At 41.9% G+C, this 22,804-nt stretch overlaps 1 protein-coding gene across 4 annotated transcripts in view; it reads left to right on the top strand.

The window, feature by feature from the left end:
• Positions 1–22,804, top strand: part of NCKAP5 (NCK associated protein 5) — a 912,592-nt gene that overhangs the window by 75,808 nt on the left and 813,980 nt on the right. Inside the window, exon 1 of one of the 4 annotated variants that reach the window (XM_072960865.1) lies at positions 11,181–11,519. The exons of the other annotated variants lie outside the window; for them this stretch is intronic. The gene's annotated coding sequence lies outside the window, so the exon portion shown is untranslated. Of the gene's footprint in view, positions 1–11,180; positions 11,520–22,804 lie in introns of those variants that run through there. 4 annotated transcript variants of the gene reach the window in all.

The raw sequence follows: 22,804 nt of genomic DNA, 5'->3' as shown, positions 1-22,804 counted from the left end.
GCAGGGAAGAATTTGGACTGGACGTAGGGGGAAGGTGAACTCTGATGCTAGTGTGGCAGACCGTACAGGCAGAAGAGACCTGTCCCTTTGAGTCCTGCAAGTCCAGAGGTTAAATTCCCGACTGAAAGATGCAGCCTTCCCAGGAAGAGGGACCACAGCATCTCTTTATAAAGACTTCACAGTTTGGCCAAGTGCCTTTTACTGGGATGGGAGGGGGAAGAAAAAGAGGTCACCCAAGGGTGAGGGATACTGCCGTAGGAAGGAGTGGCAGGGAAGATGGGTACACAAGGATGGAACAGAGGTGTATGTTGCTATGGGAAACCATGCATAATCTTCACATAGAAGGGGCTGATGATAGTCTGGGGGGTATTAAGGGACTTGTATAGAGACGCACCATTTCTACTTGCATTTTTTCTTTTTTTGAGGCTTTGGGATGTTGCGAAGAGAAACTGTGGTAGGTTCAGCCCTCTTGTTTTGCCCGGACTGAGGGGTGTCCCTGGATGCTTGCCTTTTAATACTAACCTTGGGTCCTAGGTGGGTGAATACAAAGCCTTTTCTAAACCACCTCACGGAGTTACAACTGAAGCCCTAGGGTAATGGAAGGGCAGAGGGCTGGGAAACCATGGGCAGATATTTTTCTGTTTAGTTTAGAGTGACAGGAAACAGACATTATTGATGGTTCCTGCAGTGCTTCCCACATACTTGGCAGCTAGTAAATACAGATCAAGAGGAAACGAACTTGAGGGCAATGAATTAAAAGAGAAAATGATTTGGAAGAAACTGCTGCCAGGACAGGGAGAGAAGGGTAATACAGGCAACAAATCATAATGCACCCGAATACTTACAGTGCCACAGAGGTCGGGCCAGGTCCTGAGCCAGTGTCTTTGGTCCAGACAGAGTGCTCCTGCAACCATATGTGTTGTGGAATAACTCTCTCTGTACCTGCCCTCACCTCATGGACTTCCTTCTTTCCTTCCTACTCGCTCACCAAAGGGGTGATACCTGTTTCAAAGTTAGTGAGATGCCCACTTCCACCCTCAGGCATATCTGCTCCACCCCTCTCCCAGAGTGAATGAGTCTCTTGCAGGACCGACACTTTGTAGGGTTGGTTTGGAAGTTTGGTGGTGACAGTGGTTGGGGGCGGTGTGGGGTTACCTGCTTCTGGGAGTGCATTTCTAGGGGTTGCTTAATCCAAGTCCAAGGCCCAAAGGGTCTGGTGGAAACTGATCTTGAAATGAAAGCAAGATCTGCTTACTTTGTTTCCAAAATACCCAATGTGTTACTGGAAAGGCTGACAAGCTGATACATTTCACTAACTGTGATCTTTGGACTTTCTAACCTCATATAAAGCATAGTTCACACTCAGTCAACAATTCCATTTCCAGTAAGGAACTGGGCTCCTGGCTAATAACTAAGTTCTTTGTATCCAAGAGGTCCGTGCTCAGTTCCCTGCACTTCATTGTCAGGTTGCCTTAACTTTCCTAAACACACAATCTCAGTTACCACCTCTTCCCCTTGGACTAACACTGCCGTATGGACTTTATTTATTTGTTTTTTTAGCAATATAGGGGTGGAAGTATCTTTTTTCGGTGTATTTTTCCATTATATCTCCCAGTCAGGAGACACCCGAAGAATAGTGTATGAGCATTCATAGCTGCTCAGAATCCAAAAAATGCCTAGAGCCCAGAATTCAGGGGATGATCCACAAGGACCTGTAGACACTGATCTGCTGCATATGGAGTGTTTGGTGAATGACTCAGTGGATGAAAGAGCAAATTCAGTAACAAATTAAAGATAATGATTTCAAAGATTAATGCCTCAGTGTAGCCCTCAAGTTCACATGACATTTGTTAGACAGTAATATATTCTTTTCTCTGGACTCCCAACATATTGTTCACTATTATTAAGTGATGCTGACTGCATCTTGAGGGAGCAGGCAGATAGGATCATCTGTATCTGACATAAGGCTTGGAAGATGGGTGCTGAAGAAGGGAAAGAAAGAAGACAAAGAAGAAAGACAGGCAGATGTCCTCACCTGAGTTCCTGATGCCTTGCCTCCCCACCACCCCTGTAACTGATGTCCCAAGTTGGATCAGATCTACCTGCTGGCCCTGACCTTTCAGGCCTCCTGTGACTTTCAGTCTCTTTCTCCAACTGGAACAAACAGCTTGTACCCACCTAGCACCATGTTGACACATAGAGGTATAGAATATGGTCTCTACATCAAGATGACGAGGTATAGAATATGGTCTCTACATCAAGATGACAACGCTCTGGTTGGGAGGTAAGAGTTTCCTACTAAAAGCAAACGTGAACGCACCAGTGCTGGCCGTGCATAACGAAGTGCCAGACTGGGTGGTGCAGAAGGTATGGGGCCAAGCAGCTCAGAGGGTCGAAAAAGGATGAAGTAGACAGGGAAAGCCTAATGTCATTTGGCTCCATTCACCTGTGAATGTGTGTCCTCTCTCGGCTCTTTTTGGCAGGTGGGAGTAGGGGTGGGCTGGCCGGATGGGCTGGAGGCCCTTTCCTAGGGATGTCACTCTCTGAACTGTCGTATGTAACAAAAATCTGCCCACGATTTCATTTCAAAAGTATCCTATTTCTAAAACAACATTTTAAAGCTCCTTATGATACTAATGACATTCTTCTTTTGAAACAGGAATTTATCATTTTGATATTTATTGTGAAGGTCTTAGCCATATCTTAAAGCAATTTTAAGGTTTTAAAGCAATTAAAAAATTTAAACTATTTAAAAATGTAAGTGATTTTTAATCCTTAAAATTTTTTCTTACTGAAGTTCATTTGATTTACAATGTTGTGTTAGTTTCAGGTGTACAGCAAAGTGATTCAGTTTTATATATATATGTATACACACACATATATATTATTTTTCAGTTTTATATATATATATATACACATACATTCTTTTTCAGATTCTTTTCAATTATAGGTTATTATAAGATACTGAATACAGTTCCCTGTGCTATAGAGTAGGTCCTTGTTTATCTATTTTATATATAGCAGTGTGTATCTGTTAATCCCACACTCCTAATTTATCCCTGCCCCCTTCTCCTTTGGTAACCATAGTTTGTTTTCTAAGCAATTTCTAACCTAACAATAGCACCTTGTGACCTTGACCAATAAGACTTGCGTTGTTATAATCATTCAAGGTAAGAAATAATAACTAATACACTGAATGGTTCTACTCCTTTGTTAACAGGCAGGCTCTACTTTAGAATAATTTCCCCACCAGCAGATTTTTAGGTTTAACCATAGATGATTGTACCTGGAAAAGGCTTAATCTGTTTTAAAGCAATTCCCTGGGATGTATTTAAAGTATAAAGTTTAAAACTACAGTGATGACAGAGCTGAGGGACTTTATTATCGCCAAAGGTCTCACAGACAGGATTGGAGTCCCTTGGGCTTTCTAACTCCTCGGAGGAATTATGGAGGATTTTCAAACCACAGTTTCCTAGACAGAGGGCCGTATCTCCACACCATAGTGAGCTTTGCCTGGGAGTATGGGGACCAAACGGGCACTTCCTTTAGGAGTGGAGAAGAGACCAAATATGCATCATCCCTCCTTGGATGGTGCCTGGTCTGCCCATCTGCCTTGGCCCTGGACACCCCGCCTGGGGCCCGCTTACAGCATCCTCTGCAGTATCCGCCCTGCACTCCCCCGGGTGCTCTTTGCACCTGAGCCTGCTGCTCTCCCCTGCACCTCCCCTCCATCTCTGCCGTCTCTATTGACTTCCCAGGGCTGTTTAGTTGGGGACATGCTGGGGAGACAGCTGCCTCTCCTTTGCTGATCTGTAAGAATGCCTTTTTACTAAAGGGCCTTTGAGGAATCTTTGCCACAAAAGTAAGGTGTTTCCGGAGCCTAAAATGTTAGGCCACCAGACAAAAGAACTCGGGTGTGCACTCATTTTGAGAGTGTGTGTGCATGCACTTGCAAAGGGAAAAAAGAGGAAAAAGAAAAGGCACAGCCCTCCTCCAGCCCACCCCTCCAACAGACCCCTGACCCGCCTTCCTACCGCAGTCCCCACTTTTGTCTTTTTAACCTAAGAGGCTTTGTCAGCATGAAAGGAGAAACTCTGGGGCCTCTTGGGTATGCTGAGTCAGCCCAGGGGTCTGTGGCCTTTTGGGCAAATGCAGGCAAAGGTTTCAGAGCTTGGGAGGCTGTCTGCTTCTGCCCTGGGGCACCTCCTCGCTGGAGCATCCCAGCTGTTATCAGTCTTTCCTCTTTGCCTCACATCCCGGGTATGAGCAGGTCCCAGCAGGGCTAGTATGTGCCAGAGCCCAGGGTTTCAGGAATCACTGGGAGTTGACTGTCAACGCCACTCAGCACTGGCTTTAACACAGGTGCTAATCACACAATAATCCTGGTCTCCGGCACCACGCTGGGAGAGCCAGTAGCTGTCCCCATCCCCTCCCTTGGCTTAGTGCTATCACTGATTTTAATGGCCTCTCCATAGCTGGTGAAAATTGAACTCAGGGCCTTTCTATTTAGACAATTACCATGGCCCACAAAGTGCTCTCAGTTTACAGACAGCCGTGTCCCTAGAGGCCTCCTGCTGGCTCTGGTTTCAGGACTCTGTTCTCAGGTTAGAAGGAATGCAATGTGCATCTTCTAGTTTATTAAATTGACCTACCTCTCCAAGGCAGCATCGTTGGACCTGGCTTGGGATCGCAGAATTTAATGCTGTGTGTTGATTCATGGAAAACTAAAGTCACGGTAAGAATACAGTTTCCTCCCCCTCGCCTGTCTTCCCACCTACTCTCACCCAGCCCCTTTGATTTGGGGCTGGCAAAGTAGTTAAAAATGTCAAACTCACAATATGCGCTGTCAACAACACAATGAAGAGGCTGAAATAAAATCCTCCAACTTCGGGTGATACTTTATACTTCCACGGGGGCCTTTCTTCAAGAGCTTCCCAGGTCTTAGGGAGCTTTAACCCTCACTGTACCTCCCAGAGATGGTTCTGGAGCCCGAGCTGGTGGAGAAAGCAAATGTGTGGGGTGATAGCACCCCATTTCCAGGGCAGGTCCCAGGCAAATTGTCAGAGTCAGTTAAATTTTTGATCTCTTCCCTCCACCTCCTCTTTCAATAGGCATCTGTCATATCAGCCCCTTCTCCAAAGGCTCCCGGTGTCCCAACAGTTTCAAGGACCCAATAGATAGGCTACATGTGTGTCTAGAGCACCAGTGCACAGCCCTCCCTCCCCCACTGGAAAAAAAGCAAAAAGCAACTCTAGGCTTGAAATGTGATCTATCACAAAATGCATCTAAGCGTCATTATGGGAGTAATCTGAACTTTGTTGGACTTCTTCACTCTTTATGGTTTACTCTTGCTTTTGTTGGATTATGTGTGGGGACTAAGGTAACATCTGCAGTGATGAAAGTTTACACATGTCTTTATCCGTCTATGTGTTTAGGACTATTCATGTGGCACCTGTTGGGTCTTTCCTTGGTGCATCAACTTTGTGTCACATGTGATATATTGGAGGGAAGTGTTACCAGGAATTTGCTAACTGATGACAGTGCTCTTTCCTAAGGAACATGGAGAAGATCTTTATCGATGTCTGACTGTAGACAGTAGGGTCATATGTTTACTTCTCTCGCTATAAACAGTGCTTCTTAAAATGTGGTCTGAGGTCCATCTGCATGAGAAGAATGTGGATCACTTTCTAAATATGCAGATTCTCAGGGCCCCTAGGGACTCATACTCTCAAAACCATGCTAATTTGTTTGGGGAATGCTGAGGTCTTCCTAGGTTATTCCTTCTCACATCTCCTCTGTTTCCTATTTTCTTTTTTATATATTCTTTCTCGTATTCTTTTTCATTCTAGGTTACTATAAGATATTGAGTATAGTTCCCTGTGCTGTACAGTAGATCTTTGTTGTTTATCTATACAGTATAAAATTGTTGTTTATCTATTTCATATATAGTAGTCAGTGTCTGCAAATCCCAAATTCCCAATTTATCCTTCCCTACTCTTTCCCCTCTTGATAACCATAAGCTTATTCTCTATGTCTGTGAGTCTCTTTCTGTTTTGTAAATAAGTTAATTTGTGCCATTTTTTTAGATTCTACATATAAGTGATATCATATGATATTTGTCTTTCTCTTTCTGGCTTACTTCACTTACTATGACAATCTCCAGGTCCATCCATATTGCTGCAAATGTCATTATTTCATTCTTTTTTTATGGCTGAGTAGTAGATATATATATATATATATATATATATATATATACACATATATATATGTGTGTGTGTGTGTATATATATATGTATATATATACACCAAAACTTCTTTATCCATTCATCTATTTCTGGACATTTAGGTTGTTTTCATGTCTTAGCTATTGTGAATTGTGCTGCAGTGAACATTGGGGTGCATTTATCTTTTCGAATTAGAGTTTTCTCTGGATATATGCCCAAGAGTGGGATCGATAGATCATAGGATAAGTCTACTTTTAGTTTTTTAAGGAATCTCCGTACAGTTTTCCATAGTGGCTGCAACAAATTACATTCCTAGCCACAGTGTAGGAGGGTTCCTTTTCTCCACACCCTCTACAGCATGTATTGATCATATTAACTCTTATAAGGCAGACTGGCTGGCAACAGTCTATCTCAAGCCCTTAGAAGCCCATAGAACCATTATCTCCATAAGAAAAAATAGATGGTAGAGCAAAGGAATAGGAGTTGCTGAAGGTTCTCAGTGTAAAGGGAAACAAGCTGTAACCATATTTAAATGCCTGCCCTCCAATATTTTCTCCTTCCTGCAGTTGGATCTTGTGTATCTCCAAGGGCATCGAGAACTTACTCCACAGTGACTCTCTGGGACTCAGTCATGTGAGTCTGAGTCCCACGGTCTTTGCCCCTGTCTTTAAGTCCTACAGCCTATCTCCTCTAAGAGCTAAGCAGAAGGGCTGGGTTACAGAAAAGAGAAGTCACACTCGTTCAGGATTGAAGTCTGAAGGTCACTGCTGTATGTCTGTATATAGGAATCAGAACTGAGTACTTGAATCATGGCTGCATGCTTCTAATTCCAATTTGCCACTATTTGTATTGCTTTACCAACTCTCTTTCCAATATTTATAATCCTCTGAGGGACCTAGGTCTCCCCCTGGGACACCGGAAGATCAGGCAGAGTTGAAATGGTGAATCTACCTCTTACTATTTGTGATCATAGTCAAATCACTTAAGTAACATCCCTCTCTGAGCCTCAGTTTCCTTGGTTGTAAAAGGGGAGTGATGATGATAGTATGTTACCCAGTGGGATATTTTAAAGATAGTCAATGATGTGCTTAGAGTAAATCGCACATATAAATGCTTAATAAATGGCAGTAGTTACACTTGCTTATCAGGATGAGAGGAGGAAGGAGGGGGGAAATCAAACAGTGGAGGTAGAAACTGTACCTGTGATGACAGACTTGGTAGGTGACACCACCAGTGAGCATCTCTAAGGGACCTCTTGGCTGCGTTTCACACTTTGGAGATCTGATTACCATCTCTGACTTTAGAGATTTTCCAGTTTAAAACAGAGAACACTTAAACATGAAGAATACAGCATAAGACTTGAAAAGAAATGAGCATAGGTAAATAGACATAACTATGCATGTTCTGACTGCCTGGCAATCTTCCACTGGGGAGGGCAGCCTCATGGGGAGAGAGGAAATTGTCCCAATGGAGGACTAGGAGGCACCATAAGGGAAGGTGGGCCAAGCATCTCAGCAGGTGGAGGTAATTTGGGTGGCAGCTGTAATGATCACGTGGTAGAGGTGGGGAAGAAAGCCCTGCCCATCCCCCATCCCTTATTTGTTTTTCAAGTTTTTTCCTTTAATTTTTTTACTGAAGTGTAGTTGATTTACAATGTTAGTTTCAGATGTACAGCACAGTGATTCAGTTACACCTATACATACATATATATACTTTTTTCTTTTTGGATTCTTTTCCATTTCTGTTATTACAAGAAACTGAATATAGTTCCCTGTGCTATACAGTAGGTCCTTGTTGTTTATTTTATATGTAGTAATGTATGTCTGTTAATCCGCAACCCCTAATTTATCTCTCCCCACCATTTTCCCTTTGGTAGCCATGGTTTGTTTTCTAAGTCCGTGGGTTTGTTTTCTAAGTCCGTGAGTTTGTTTTTGGTTTGTAAATAGAATTTGTATCATTTTTTTTAGATTCTCCATATAAGTGATATCATATGATATTTGTCTTTCTCTGTCTGACTTATTTCAATATGATAATCTCTAGGTCCATCCATGCTGCTGCAAATGATATTATTTCATTCTTTTTTATGGCTGAGTAATACTTGTTTTTATACTAAATTGTTAAGTCAGATTAAATTCTTGTATTTAACTCTCAGTTAAGAAAGTGTGACCCTATCACACCTGAGGGGCTCCAAATGTACCTTTAAATAGAATCTGGCCTCAGGCTCCTATGATATGTGGATCCCAGCAAAATAAAAACAGGCAGGAAATGTGGGCTGTGCTTTTCTTTTTCTTAAAATTATTACAGACACAAGGTATCTTCTCACTACGAGGTAACATAGGACTCCAGTATGTTTTCTCTAGAGGAATGGAAACTGTGCTTGGGGAAATGTATCTTACCTGGGTGGAAGCTTTCCATTATTCTTTTTTCTTGGACTTTTTTTTTTCCCCTCAAGAAAAACATAGTATCTAGCACATGGCTTCTGCCTGTGAGTTTCCGCCATGGACGCCCTAGAGGTGTATGCAGGGGAGACAGAGCGGTGTTTAGTGCCCTCACTCCAGGCCACTGACTTTCAAAGCCCCAAGTCCCTCCTTAATCAAGCTCTGAAGACTCTTTGTGGATCAAACTTTCTTAACCTCCCCCTGAAAGAGCTCCTTGAAGTTAGACCAGCCATGACAAAGAGCTAGGCAAACCTCTGTCCTTCCCAGGTTTCTGACTTTCCCTCCAGCACCTGCTTGCAGCCAGTGAACTGAACCAGAGCGGTTCTTACTTGTCTTACCTTAAAACTCCATTTGTCAAACAGCAATGGGACAAGGGAAAGGTCAGCACTTTATGTTCTGAGCACTTAACTTTAATCATTTCTTAAAGTGGACAGAGTCCAAGAGGTTTCAAGTCAATCCTTTAATGTAAGGGAACGGGGGTCAGTCATTCCATTGGGAATAAAAACCCAGTGTCTGGTTCTTCCTCTTTAGCCCGATCTATCCCCACACATGGCTATATCTTAGTAGAAGCTCCATAAATATACTTCCAGTCAGTAGCTCTTCACTGAACACCTACTCGATGTCACATATTTGTTGAAGGAATAGCTAGGTCTCTCCTTTTGGTTTATTTTGAAAATTGGACAATCATGTACTTTTATGACTTTTTAAATAACGAAAGCAGAACATGCTCATTGAAAAAAAAAGTCAAACCACTCAGAAGCACACAAAAGTGAAAATTCCACTCACCCCCCTACCAAAGATAACCACTACCAATCTTGTGTATAATTCCTATCATATGCTACAGTTTGCTTGTTTCATTCAACAAGCTACTGAGCTACTTCTTAACATGTCAATATATATGCGGTTACCTCAATTTTTTCAACTCCTTTTTTATACTATACATGCACCATAATTTGTATAATTTCCCTTTTCTCATATTGATGAATATTTAAGTTGTCTCTACATTATTGGTTTACAAATAACGCTGCAAAGAACATTCTTGAGCTTATATCCTTAGGCTCTTTTGTGAGCATATTTGTAGGGTCACTCGGGAAAAGTGGAATTGCTAGGCCTAGGGGTTTGTACTTAAACTTTTAAGTCCTTCTAACTTGCTTTTTGTAAATATTGTACTGATTTAAGGCTACTAGTGACATACAAGATATGTACTGTCTTTAACTGATTCCTACATAAAAGTGGAATATTTGGGGGCCTTGATACCCTGCCAAATCAATATTCTGGTATTGCTCTTTGAAAAAAATAATTTTTGGACGTGCCAAAGAACATCCACTCAGGTGGTGACCAGTGAGATGTGAGGTCACTGTTCTCCAAGGGAGGGTGCTTAATCTAAACATCCACCCATTCCATGGACTCACTAACCTTGTTCCTGCCTCAGCCCTCAAGGTCCTTTCACCCCTCCCCCATTTCTGCTTACGATTCACTCTGGCAGGAGATTTAGGTATAAACAAGTAACACAACACAATGGTTGCCCTCAAAGACCTTTCAACTTGAGTTGGGGAGACAGAACACAGATGGCTAAAAAACAAGCTAAAAATACAAGTCAGTATATAAAAAGCAGCAAATAAATATAAATAGCATCATTATAGCAGTTTAGAGGAAGGAAGGAAAACAGTGGGCTAGGGTGCCCAAGCTTTATGGCAGAGACATGGTGTAGGATTTGTAGACTTTTTAGGTGGGGGTGGAGGTGCATGGGGTGAAAAACCACAAAAACCATAAGAACCAGCTCACAGAAGAGAGATTCCTTTAGAGAGTGTAAAATGGTAGGGGAAGTGTCCAGTTATAATTTGCTAGTTGGGAGTGGGTGGGGCTTGCAGTACAGATTATTTGAGGCATTTGGCCAAGGAGGTTATTTATGGATTAATTTTGGGCATGATGGGGGTGGTGTATGTAGGTCATTATAATTTTGAGAATCTGAAAAAAGCTTTCACCACTCTTCTCAGAAAAAAACTCTGGCCGCACGCACGCACACACACACACACACACAAACAATTTTGGCTGTATCTCAGGGAGGTCTCCCTTCTACCTCAAGTTGAAAAACTTTATACCTAAAAAGAGTTGCAATCCTGGACAAGCCTCCTAGAAAAAAACATGTTAGCCAGGTTTATATACACACACACACGTATACATATATATATAATAGTAAAAGTTATTAGGCAACATAGACATAACTAATGTTCATTTATTCATAATCATGAGCCTCTGAAGCAGACTGGAAACAGGTGGGTAACAACTTATTAGAGCCTGGCTGGCACCTCAAAATTCTCCACGGCGTCAGTGTCTCCAGCATCAGTTGGTAGAGGCGATTCTCTGCCTTTTTCAGGAGAAAGGATCTGACCTGAGGGAAACCAGGCTCTTGAAAATTTGAATCAATGGGGCTATTTACGCATGTATGACTGGAATCCGCTCAGAGATGCTGATTTTTTGCTGCAGAAAAGATACTCTTGCGCCCCACCCCCCCTCCTTTCTTTTTTGACAGTCAGTTAATAAAGACTCAACAATAAGCAGCTGCCAGTGATGTCATTTGGGACTTTGTCCACGGAGCTTGTATTTACAAGCTCGGAGCAACCACGGAGCCCGCAGCAGCCGAGAGAGCGGAGTCTCCGCAAACTTGCTCCGAATTCGCTGCCGGAACTTTGCTGCTGCTTCGGCTGTTTCAGGAAAACGGCCCTCTGAGCCTGGCCTTTTCATGCTTCACAAATAAACAGAGGATAAACTCGGGAGGAAATTTTTAGCTGGAGAGAGCAGTTCCTGTGTCGGTCTCCAGGACTGTGATAAGTGTTGACTGCAGAGCTGACTACAAGTAAGACTGTTGGGTTTTTTTTTTAAACTCTTGTAACAGTTTTTCGTGTTTATACAGCTTGCTTTCCTTTCAAAGTGAGACGATGATGTATCTGTATTTCTCCAGGCTCTCTCGCTGCCACAAGTATGCATTTGTTCCAAGTAGTAATTACAGTGCGTTAAGGTTGACGGGGTAGGTGTAGAGGACTCCGTGTCTCAGAACAGGCACCAGGAGGTAGATGATAACAAGATACTGAATTCCTGATCTTCATTTGCGTCTGCAGGGAGGTTGGAATTTTTTAAAAAAATAAAAAGCAACCGACCATACAGAAAACTATTAGGCTGACCTAGGAATTTTAATAGAAAACTATAAAGACTAATTTTTGATGAACTGTGTGCTGGAAAGGGGAAACTTATTTTTGTTTTTTGAGAGCTTTTTTGTTTGTTTGTTTTTGTCTCTGATCTTTTCTGTAGTTCTTAGGTTCTAATATGTGCATATTGTTCACAGTGGCGTGTTCCCTGCTGCCTACACCCTCTCCCCAAACACACGCACACACACACACAAGCTCATTCATTCTCAGGGAGTTTGGAAGTGTAGACAAATGTTTTGAAACTGAAACCCTTTCTATCTGGATTTCTTCCCTTTAAGTACCTGGAGAAATGGCCAGTGTTCTGACCTGTCGTCTGAGTTGCAAACCTGAAGTTATGTATTCCTGAAAAATTCAGGCTTGGACACCCAGCAAGGTCGGAATGTAAGGTCTATATCCTCACTTTCACTTTCCTCCCAACTCTTTCAAACTCTCCGAATCTTTTTGGGGGAGGAGGAGGAGTGGGCTCCTTGTGCCGCCAGCCTGGACCTGGGCTCGCTCTCATCAGGCTGCCCTGGGTCACCTGGATGTACTATTTAAGGGCCACGTGGATTTGTCTTTCTGCTGCACGCTTCTAGCTGCTGGGTTTGCTCCTGTGCCTGCAGTTCGGCCCCTCATAATCAGTAACAAACCCCCGCTGATGCCTGCCATCTAGACTTGACAGCCATGCTGCACAGATTGGCAAGTGGCTGTCAGTCTGTTACCTCCTGCACGTGAGCCCCACAACTCACTCCTGGAGACCTGGCTGGTCCTCGATTCAACTGTGACATCAGCAGCCCACAAGAGCAATGACAGCTTTCATAGCCTTTCCCCTTTTCTCTGGTTTCAGAGAATTGTAAGAAGCCAGTGCCTGAAAGGTCCTACCATTCTGCTGTTTTCTATGGAGTTCTAAGGTGGGCAGCCTCCTCCTGTGTGTGTGTCAGCTTCACATTTTTGCATCAGTGCACACTCTTTTGGATATGTTTTATATATGAAAGCTCAGTGCTTTCTGTGAATTTTACTTTGGAAAAAAAATAGGGATTTGATACTAAAACAGTTTCCAAACTATTAGTCAAAGCTTACTTTTTACAGAAGAAAACCTGAGGCACAAGGAGGGGAAATGATGTGTCCAAAGTCACCCAGCAAGTTGTTGGCAGAGTTCCAACTAGAAACTCAGCCTCCCGGGCCCATCCCAGCATGCACTTCGCATTTCAGTTCTTCCAGGTTCTAGAAGCGACAGGACCCATACGTGGTTATTAGACCTTCTTGCAGGAACTGGGCTGCGTGAAGCTGTGGAGATCGATGAAGGTGGTTGGTAAAGAGAACATTCCTGTTTTGTCTTTGACTGTGGGTATGTTTCTTACTGTCGCTGTTCCTCATTGTTTTTGCTAGAGAACCCAAGAGGACTGTGTGATTATTTGACAGGTTTTGACTTAGGGGCCAGCCGGACGGTTCGGGCAGTGGAAGTGTACGGAAGGCGCTTTTGCATCAGGTGCAGGTAGAGAGGCCTAAGGTGCTTCCCAGCTCTGACATAGGCTGCTTCGGCTTTACCTCTGCATCTCAAGCTTCTTTTATCCACTGCGCTTTACTTTTCTCCCCCCTCTCACGCTGGCACCCCTCTTGGCGGTGGAAACTTCTCTTCATTTTCTCATTGATTCCTCCTCCCTCTTCATTCTCTCACTGCAGCCTGGACCTCTGATGCTAACTTTCAACTAGATTCCACTAACACCCTGCATTCTCTCTTTCTATGGAATCTTCCTTGCGCCTGACACCCTTGCCTGTGGGATGCCTCCGTGGATTCCTCAAGTCAAGTGACGATTTTCTTCTTTGGACCCTCACAGTATCCTGGGCTGATTTCCGCAGTGGATCTGAAGCTCTTTGCCACAGAGTTAGTACTTCTTTCCATCAAAAGCAAGGGTTATGTTTCAGTACTTCCTATATCCACAGCACCTAGTACAGAGTGATTAAATGTGTAATATTAAATAAGTGAGCGAATTGCTAATTTTAAGTATCCCTTTTCCTGCATCAAACACCCATGTCTCTGCACAACAAAATTGCTCTTAGGTGTGCTGAGTACCTTGGAATTCTTTTTTCCTTGTGGTTGAAGGCCCTCAATGCCAGACCCCTCAGCCTGCAAACGGTTATTCCTGATGTGATGCCAGCAATCTACCTTGCCTCCTTTCTCTCGACTCCCGCACATGTACTGTGTGTCTGTCCCAGAGGTTCCTGGCCTGACAGTTCACCTGTGTCTTCTGTTGTGGGTGGAGGGGCAGCCTGGCAGAGCCATTGGAGACTTGGGTTCTGGAGCCAGACTGCACAGCCTCAAGTCCTGCTTCTGCCACTGTCTGGCTTGATGATCTTGGTTAATTTGCTTAAGTTTTCTGTTGCAGTTTTTTCATCTTTAAAATGTGGCTGATAAGAGTGCCTACTTTATTGGAGTGTGGGGTGGATTAAACAAATGAATAGAGCAAAAACACTGAGGACAATCCCAGGCCTAGATTAAGTACTAATGGGTATTAGCTGTTGTCATTACAATTTGCTTTGCCGATGGCCATGTCCCAGCCCAAACTTAATGAATCAGCATCTCCAAGGGGAAATTCAAACCTAGGTATAAAGAGTTCCTCAGATGATTCAGGGCTGAATTCCTGTCTTGGTTACTAGGAGCTGCTTTCTGTTACTGGAACATTCTGGGCTTGGGTGTTCCTTAGCGCCTCTACACCTTTACAGTCTTGCCCACGGCACCTCCCCTTCCATCCAATTTATCCTCCAGGCGCTCGCCAAATTTGTCATCTCATGCATAGCTAAGCATATGGCATAGAGTGAGTTCCCAATAAATGATGACAAAAAAGATGTGTGAATGCATGCTCGATGGATACTCCCAGAGAAGATTTAAACTTTCTTCTCCGTAATCACTATTGACTGATGACTATACCAGGCACGTTTCTGAACTCTTCGAGTGTGCTATCTCGTTATGATCATAATACTCATTTTCCAGGCAAGGATACTGAGGTTCAGAAAGGAGGGGGAATGTGCAAAGGTCACGTGGGTGGTGAAAGAGGTCACACGGGTGGTGAAAGAGACAGAGGCAGGATTTGAACCCTGAGCCCATACTCTTAACCTTTCATTGTATGGCTTTCTGGACACATGGAAGGCAGTTTTTCTTACGAGCTTTGCGCATGGTGGAACTTCAATTTTTTTTCTGGTCTTCTGCTGGATTGATGGTACTGGCAGAGCAGTGAATCAGATAAACACTTCTAGGTGCCAACTGACTGAACTGGTGATTCACATTTTCTAGTCTTTCAGAAGGCTCAAAGTGCATGCCCAGTCCTTTGGGATTTTTGTTTTAATCTCAGACAAAATCCCTTTGCAGATTGGCCCAGGTTGATGAGTAAACATCAAGATTATATGCACTCGTGGTGTAGGTGTTGATAGGCTGAGTTCAGCTTGGTCAAGAGTGTAATCCAGGGGATTTAGTTTAAAAAGAAAAAAAAAAGGAAAATAATTGTCAGTCATTTGGTTGGTCCATAGAAGATTTATCAAGGGAAAGAGTAGTATTTAATGATAGTGGGTTTAAGTAGCCAGAGTGGTTGAAGCTGACCACTGGCAAGTCATAGAACCAGTTAAACACAAGATGCCTTGTAGCCTTCTTTTTCTCTACTTCTCTCATTCTAGAAAGTTTAATGCATTTGGAATTTTTGGATTCTCAGTTGTGCTTTCTTTATAGATGAGATGATAAATCTCACAGATACATAGAACATTACCCACAACATTTACTATACCCCGTTACATACTTGTCTAATGAAGTGTGTCATGTCAGTTTGGAAGATTCAGATTATACAAGGTACTTCCCAGTAGTTACATAAATTAATCTGGTATTTTCAGGGCAAGAACCCAGATCTCTCCTCTTAGAAACAAACTTTCTGGATTAGTGATTCCTCTGAGTAGAATTTGGATGCATTATAAGAACCCAATGGACTGAGTTCAAAAAGAAAGTCCCAAACCCATTTTGGAACATAAGCTTGGATAATAGTATGGCAGGTAAATATCACGGTGTTGGAAGAAGAACTCTGAGTTCTGAAGCGTGGGAACAAGTGTTACTGTTGAGATGCGTGTCTGACAAGACTGTTCCACAAAGGGTACCTGCTTCATTTGGCAAATGGAATCTAGAAACATAGAACATTGATCCAGGATAGTCCAAAAGATATGTCCTAAATGGGTTCCATTGTCAGTGCTAATCTGTTTTTAGAAACTTTGAAAAAATCAAAGTAACACATGCTTGTAATTTAGAAAACCAAATAGTACTAAAATGTCTACATAAATAATAACTTTATAGCTTACACATTTAATTTGTATGTTTTGACATATATTGAATTATAGTACTAAAATGTTTATATATATATAATTGCATATGTATACATATATATAAATGAAGATATATATGTCTTGCAGTCCCCTGAGACACTCTCCCCAACCCATTCCCGAGTCCTGCTTCTCAGAGTGTTTTCTTTTAGCTGCTTTCTCTGTAATACTTTTAAATACTGTTTTTATATCTATTATAATGTCAAACTATTTTCTGTTATGATAGATTACAACATGTATCTCTCACACCTCCCACACCTTTCCTGTTCTCCAATGAAGTGACATCTCAATTTTGATTACATGTATATTCAGTGCTTATTTTTATCATGATTATAAATAATGCTTATTGTTGAATTAAATAATTTATTTTCATATTTCCTTTCTGTTAAAGATAGTTTTCCTAAAGTTACTAATTGCCTCATTTAAAAAATTAACTTGGTGTGCTAGGAATCTAGACTTGAAATTTCCCACTTGTTCCAACAGCTCTTCGACAAATGTGTCAAAGATGACTTACTTTTAAAACATTCTTCTTATATGAATAGTTAAATTCTTAAGTCCCCGTGTATCATTTTGGGGTTTTTTATATTTTAGTCCATTGTCAAGCGAGAGAAGTTAACTATTTGTTTTTGCTGTATCAAAAGCAATTTAAAAGGCCTACCTTCAACATTTCTTTTACTCTAATTATAGTCAACTACTCACATGGAGGTAAATGGTCAGAAACGATCTGGTTTATTGGGGTTTGTAAATAACACTCATAATTTAGTTTTATGGTTCCATGAATACTTGATACATTTTAGTATAAGAAATAGCCTTTGTTTCTGAGTACCTTTGACAGCTAGAATAGCTTCATCAGAGGAAAACAAATGATGCTTCATGTAATGTTATTTTATGAATAACTAAATGAATGGCCCACTTAAAATGACATTTATTTCTTCCCTTTCTCATTTTCTTCTCATTCTTTCAGGTCAGATTTCCATAATCCAAAATGTGAGATACTTTATTATTGGGAGTTAAAATAGTTCACTTAAAATAATTTGAAAGAGACTTGTGTTTTTGGAGATTGCCAGTAGAGGGCCTTATTAAACTGAATAAACTTTCGCATATAGACCAATTGCAGCAGTTAACCTTGTGAAAGAAGCCATTGTTTTAGGATACCTGATTAATAGCAGCAAAATTACTGAAGTAATTTTTTAAAGTGCATTATAGTTCTTTATATCTGGAGAAATTAGAAGTCTTAACTTTTCATTTTCATGGTTAGGGAAAATTGGAGGATGCAGATTATTAATGGCCCATCTACCAAACCAGGACTTTGGATGCTAAGTCATGAAATCTATTTGTGACCTTCCTTTTGGGGTTGGAGCCCTGGTCACTGAGCCTTTTTGGGAAACTGATATTGGCTGTTGAATATCAAGGAAAGAAATAATGGTGCCCCTATCCTAGGAACATTTGCACTGCTTCCCAAGTTTGCATGAGCCCCACTCACAACAAAATGGGTTTTCTGTTCCCTGCACCTGGATCAGAATCTTCTCATGCAATGATGTGCCTTTGATTCAGACACAGGAAAAGAGAGTCGGGAGGAGCTGTGAGAGCTGAAGAGCATCATTAACTTCTCCATCGTGACATGTTCTAGTGACAGATAGAGGTGAGGGGGACTTGAGATGTCTTTTTCTAAAGTCAGTCAGTGGGTTAGCTCAGAGCTAGTCTCTTCCTACTCACTGGCCTGTTTTCAACTTGTCCTGCTCACCAAAATCTCTCTTTGTTCCCCACTACCTTCACTCGGCCAGTCCCTGCTCAGCCCAAATGGCCTTCCCCAAGAAAGCTGTCCCTGCTCATTGGATACTCTTATAGCCCCAGGTCCTTGTTTTGTGTAGCACGTATCGCTAGTGTAATTAAACACATGGTCATGTATTTGATTAAGAACATTTCCCCATCTAGGCCCTAAATTCCACAAAGGCAGAACCTGTGTCCATCTCATTTAATATTGTAGCCTGAGAGCCTAGAACAATGGCTGGTGAATGGTAGGTGTCCAGCAAGCATTTGGTGAATAGATAGGTGTGATCAGCTCTTCAGGCTATAATTTAGTACTTTCTCCTCTCCATTTTTACACTTCTGAAAGCATCCCTTTTTATAATTCAACTGATGACATTCAATATGTTACCGAGTCTAAGCGCGTACTGCTCACTGCATGGCAGGCCATTAAATTGAGAGACAATTTGTTGGGGCAAGTTCCCAGAGATGGGCCATTATGTATAAGTTAAGCTTATAGGCAACATCCCTTTAGTGATGAACTTGTAGCAAAAGCAATAGAATATAAAGGTTAAAGTAAAAGAAACAGATCCAGTATGGAGTCAGGTTTGTTCTTCCCTGTTACACAATCTCCTGGAATTCAGAATTCCTTGGACACAGGGCACAAAGGCAAAACATTACTTTATAGCTTTCTTTTTGTTGTTATTGTTCTTTTTCAAAATTATTTTAGCTATTCTAGTTCCTTTGCCTCTTCACTTAAATTTTAGCATTAGTTAGTCTGTACCTACAAACAATCTTGCTGGGATTTTGATTGGAGTTGCATTAAATTTATAGATCAATTTGGGGACAGTAAAATCTTAACTATATTCAGTCTGTTGACCCATGAACACAGTACTGGGTCATAGTTTTCTTTTCCTGTACTGTCCTTCTATGATTTTGTATAACCTAACTTTCAACGAGGGAGTGAGTGTTTACTTCCAGTTGTGTAAGCATCAATTTTCATGGCATTCGTCCACGGTGTCTCTGTAGGTGTGACAGTAAGTGAAGAAGAGGATGAAGACAAAGGTTTCTTTCCCTCTCTCATTGATGAGGACAAGGGAGTAGTAAGAGGAAGATGTCTTGAGCTGAGTAACGTTCCCCTTTATGCTTTCCAGGTCGGGCTGGCAATTTTCTGGATACCCTTTCCATGAGAGGCTATATTGTGCACTAGGAAGACCAGGATATTTGGAGTCAGTTAATAGGGATAAAACGACAAAACAAATGGCCACAGCTTGTGCCCATGTAACATTTATCTTTAGATACAACTGGGTTCCAGCCTCCGTGCTGATCTCCATCGACTCTGGGAGAATTATTTCATTTCCTTGAGCTCGGTTTCCTGGCTGGTAAAATGTAGTCCTATCAACAGTGATTTCACCTAATGTTTATTGAGTTCTTGCCACGGGTCTGGCCCTGTGACATTTTCTATTTAAATTGTCTCATTTCATCCTCAAAATAGTCCTCTGAGATAGACGTTCCTATGAGTTCCATTTGATAGATGAGAAAACCAAGGTGCTGAGGGTTCATTTGTTCAGACTGCACAGTAAGACTTTGAACCAGATGTTTAGATTATATTAACCTGTTTATCGTTGTGAGGATTAAACGAGATAAAGTACCCAGAGTGCCGCACAAAGTTAGACTTGCAGTACGTGGTGACCACTTTCACTTTCATTGAAGACATTATGGGCCCTTGAAAGGAGGTGATTGCTGAAGGGAAATGAGAAGTCTGACGTCAGCACTTTGTGTCCTGGTCCTAGGGACTTGTTTAATCCCAATGCCAAATGCCGAAAACCCCATTTACTCAGCATTTTGCCACATACCGGTATTTGCAGCCCGGATCAGCCACCAGGGAGACTGCCACCCCTCCCTTCCTGGGCCGTGAATACATCTGTGATGTTCTTACATCATAGATGGGCATATGGGCATATTTTTTGTTGCTCAACACTTTCTGTCTGTTGATGTGATGCCCCTGGCTTTATCATCTTTGCATTTTGTTTGGCGAAAACTGCCAAATGCTATGGTCTTAGGTATGTGTAGAACTACTTATGCGAAGTGCAGTGGAACCAGGTTATGAAGGAGGAGGGGTATAAAATGTGTCTGGCTCCTTTTGGTGGGGTCTTAATTGATGTCCATTTTCTGCATCGCTGGACCACTTCGCTAGTTCCTCTTGCCTCCTTCCTCTTCTCCATCTCTCTCTCTCTCTTTACCCTACTTTATTTCTCTGTCCTTGTCTCTCTAAATCTTCCCTCTTCTCACCCCTCCCTCTGTGTTCTCATCCTCTTTGTTTGTTTTCCTCCTTCTTTATCTTAATTTCCTTCTCCTCTGCCTCCTGCTCTCCGGAATGCCAAGTAAAGAAGTGCTGCTGGTTAGTGTTTCTCATTGGCATGGACCAGGCAATGGAGAAGGGAGTCATTTCAGCTTCCTCCTTCTCCATAAACTTCAGATATCCTAGGGCTTTATTATAATGCTGATTCTATTAACGGACACATCTGAACTCTAAGCCCAAATAAGAGAGAAACTGAAAGAGCAAGCAGCATGATGTAGTGGAGTGAGATCTAGACAGAGAATTGAACAATCCGGCTTGTGGAATCCTGCCACCAGCCCACTGTGGAACATGGGGTCAAGTGGCCCCATCTGCAAAGCGAAGGCGGTGGGGTGGGGCGCGGAATCAGATAGTCACAAGGCCATTTCTGGCTCTGTGATCCTGTTATTCCTTAACATGCAGTAACTACAGTCTGACTCACAGCAAAGACAATTATGCAGAGCTCTCAAAGCAGGGCCCCTCGCCCAGGACAGTGGGCGCAGGTCTGGGCTGTGAGCAGGAGGTCCCTCACAGCATCTGAGTTCTCCAGAAGTCCCCTTTTCCCAAAGTGCCGAAGTGATTCGTCACTGCACAAGGCTGTGCGTCTTCACAACAGATGTTAAAGGATCACCCGTGAAAGGGTGTTTCTCCAGAGCATTTAATTATAACCTCCACAGAAGATTAACAGATGTTATAATTGTCTTTACTCTTTGATTAAATAGTTTCTGCATGAGTAGCTTTCTTAGATTTTCCTTCTCTGTTTTGTATGGTCTTTATAAAGAACTGACATGTGTCCTCAATTTTCTAGAGAGAGCTCCTCAGAGGGCTTGGTAAGAATCTTTGCAGATTCATAATTTCATTCTCTCTTTTCTGTATCTGTCGTCTCTCTCTCCCTCATCTATGTATCTATCGATCTGTCTGTCAGTCTGTCTGTCTATCTAGCTATCTAGCTATCTATATATCTACCTATTTATATTAAGATGGGGTGGCACAAGCTGTGCTTCTGTAGACTGAACCATTGGTTATAAAGGCAGCTGGGTGACAGGAATAAGAATGTGGCTAAGAAAATGGACATTCTATTTACCATTTGTCCATGGAAGTGACTGACACCCATAAATATCCTCTCAAAAAAATTGTGCAAAGTGGGAAAAGAAAATCTGGCAAACCTTGTGCAGCAACCAAGCATGCCAGGTGCCAAGTGTGCAAATGAGCATGTGAGCAGAGAGGAAAACCACCTCCATGATGTGAATGTCTGCAGAGTTCCTTGGCTGTATCTGCTCTGGAAAGATATGTTATCAGGCAGATGCCTTATCAACGCCGAAAGCATTATTTTCATTCCATTATTGAGAACCCAGGATTCTTTCTTTACTTTAGATATGTGGCTTGTGTTCTGGTGCCCATTGATCTCACCTTCTCTTCAGCCCATCAAGAAGAAGGATGCCAGTAACTTCACAGGAATAAGAATGCTGCTTTCTCAGTGTCCAAATTAGTATGTTTTTTCCTTGAGAAGAAAAAATTATCAGGAAGGGATTCAGATACAAGGTCAATTTATGGCTGATGAGGACAAGAGGAAAGGAAGTGAGAAATACTGAATCAGTGATTTAGAGGGGTCTGCTTCATGATTGTCCCCACCTCGCCATATGGAAACATCTGAAAATGGCTCATAAATCAGGGCAAAAGGTCAATCCTTAGGTCAGCTCAAGGGGGGAGACCAATTATTAGCTTCACCAGAAAAATGTGTATTCAGCTTTTAGTTCGAGAAAAAAATGGAAGACAATACTTAGGTTGTTTAATCAAATAGACCCCATGGAAATTTGATCTGTTTTATCTGCTAAGGAAGAAGAGGGAAAAACTATTTTCTGAGCATATGATGGACTCTGAATGGATATGCTGCTAGAAAATCAAATGAGAAATACCTGTCTTTATGGAGTTCACAGCATCTTGGAGGAAAGGAGTTAATGTCATGTGGGACATTTAAAGCACACTGATTAAATTCCCAGTGAATGATCAGAGCTTTGCCAAATTAAAAGGTTTTATAAGTAGGTGGCTAGGATCTTGAACATTCTATAACCTGTATTTATGAGAAATGGCTAAAGAAATTTGATTTATTCTGGATATTTGGAGGAGGAAGAGGATTTTAAAACTTATTTTTGAAGTAGAATATACACACAGATAAGTGCACCTAACTATATGTTGGATACATTTTTACAAGGCAAATGTACCTGTATTACCAGATCAGGAAATATCACCAGCATCTCACCAGCACCCTACTTAAGTTCCCTCTTTGTCACACACCTCAGGTAATCAGCATGAGGGCTTCCAGGAGCATAGATTAATTTTGCCTGTTTTTTCACTTCAGATAAATGGAATCACCCACTTTATATAAATGGAGTCACACAGTATATCTAATTTTCTTTCATTCAAATTGGGTTTGTGTGATCCATCCACATTACTGTGATTAGTCGTAGAGTTTTCATGCTCATTGCGGTATAGTATTCCACTGTGTGACTCTATCAT

The sequence above is a fragment of the Vicugna pacos genome, chromosome 5 (genome assembly GCF_048564905.1).
Source record: "Vicugna pacos chromosome 5, VicPac4, whole genome shotgun sequence".
NCBI classification, from domain to species: Eukaryota; Metazoa; Chordata; class Mammalia; order Artiodactyla; family Camelidae; genus Vicugna; species Vicugna pacos.
The sequence above is the reverse complement of the archived record's forward strand: the minus strand, read 5'-3'. Positions and strand labels throughout refer to the sequence as shown.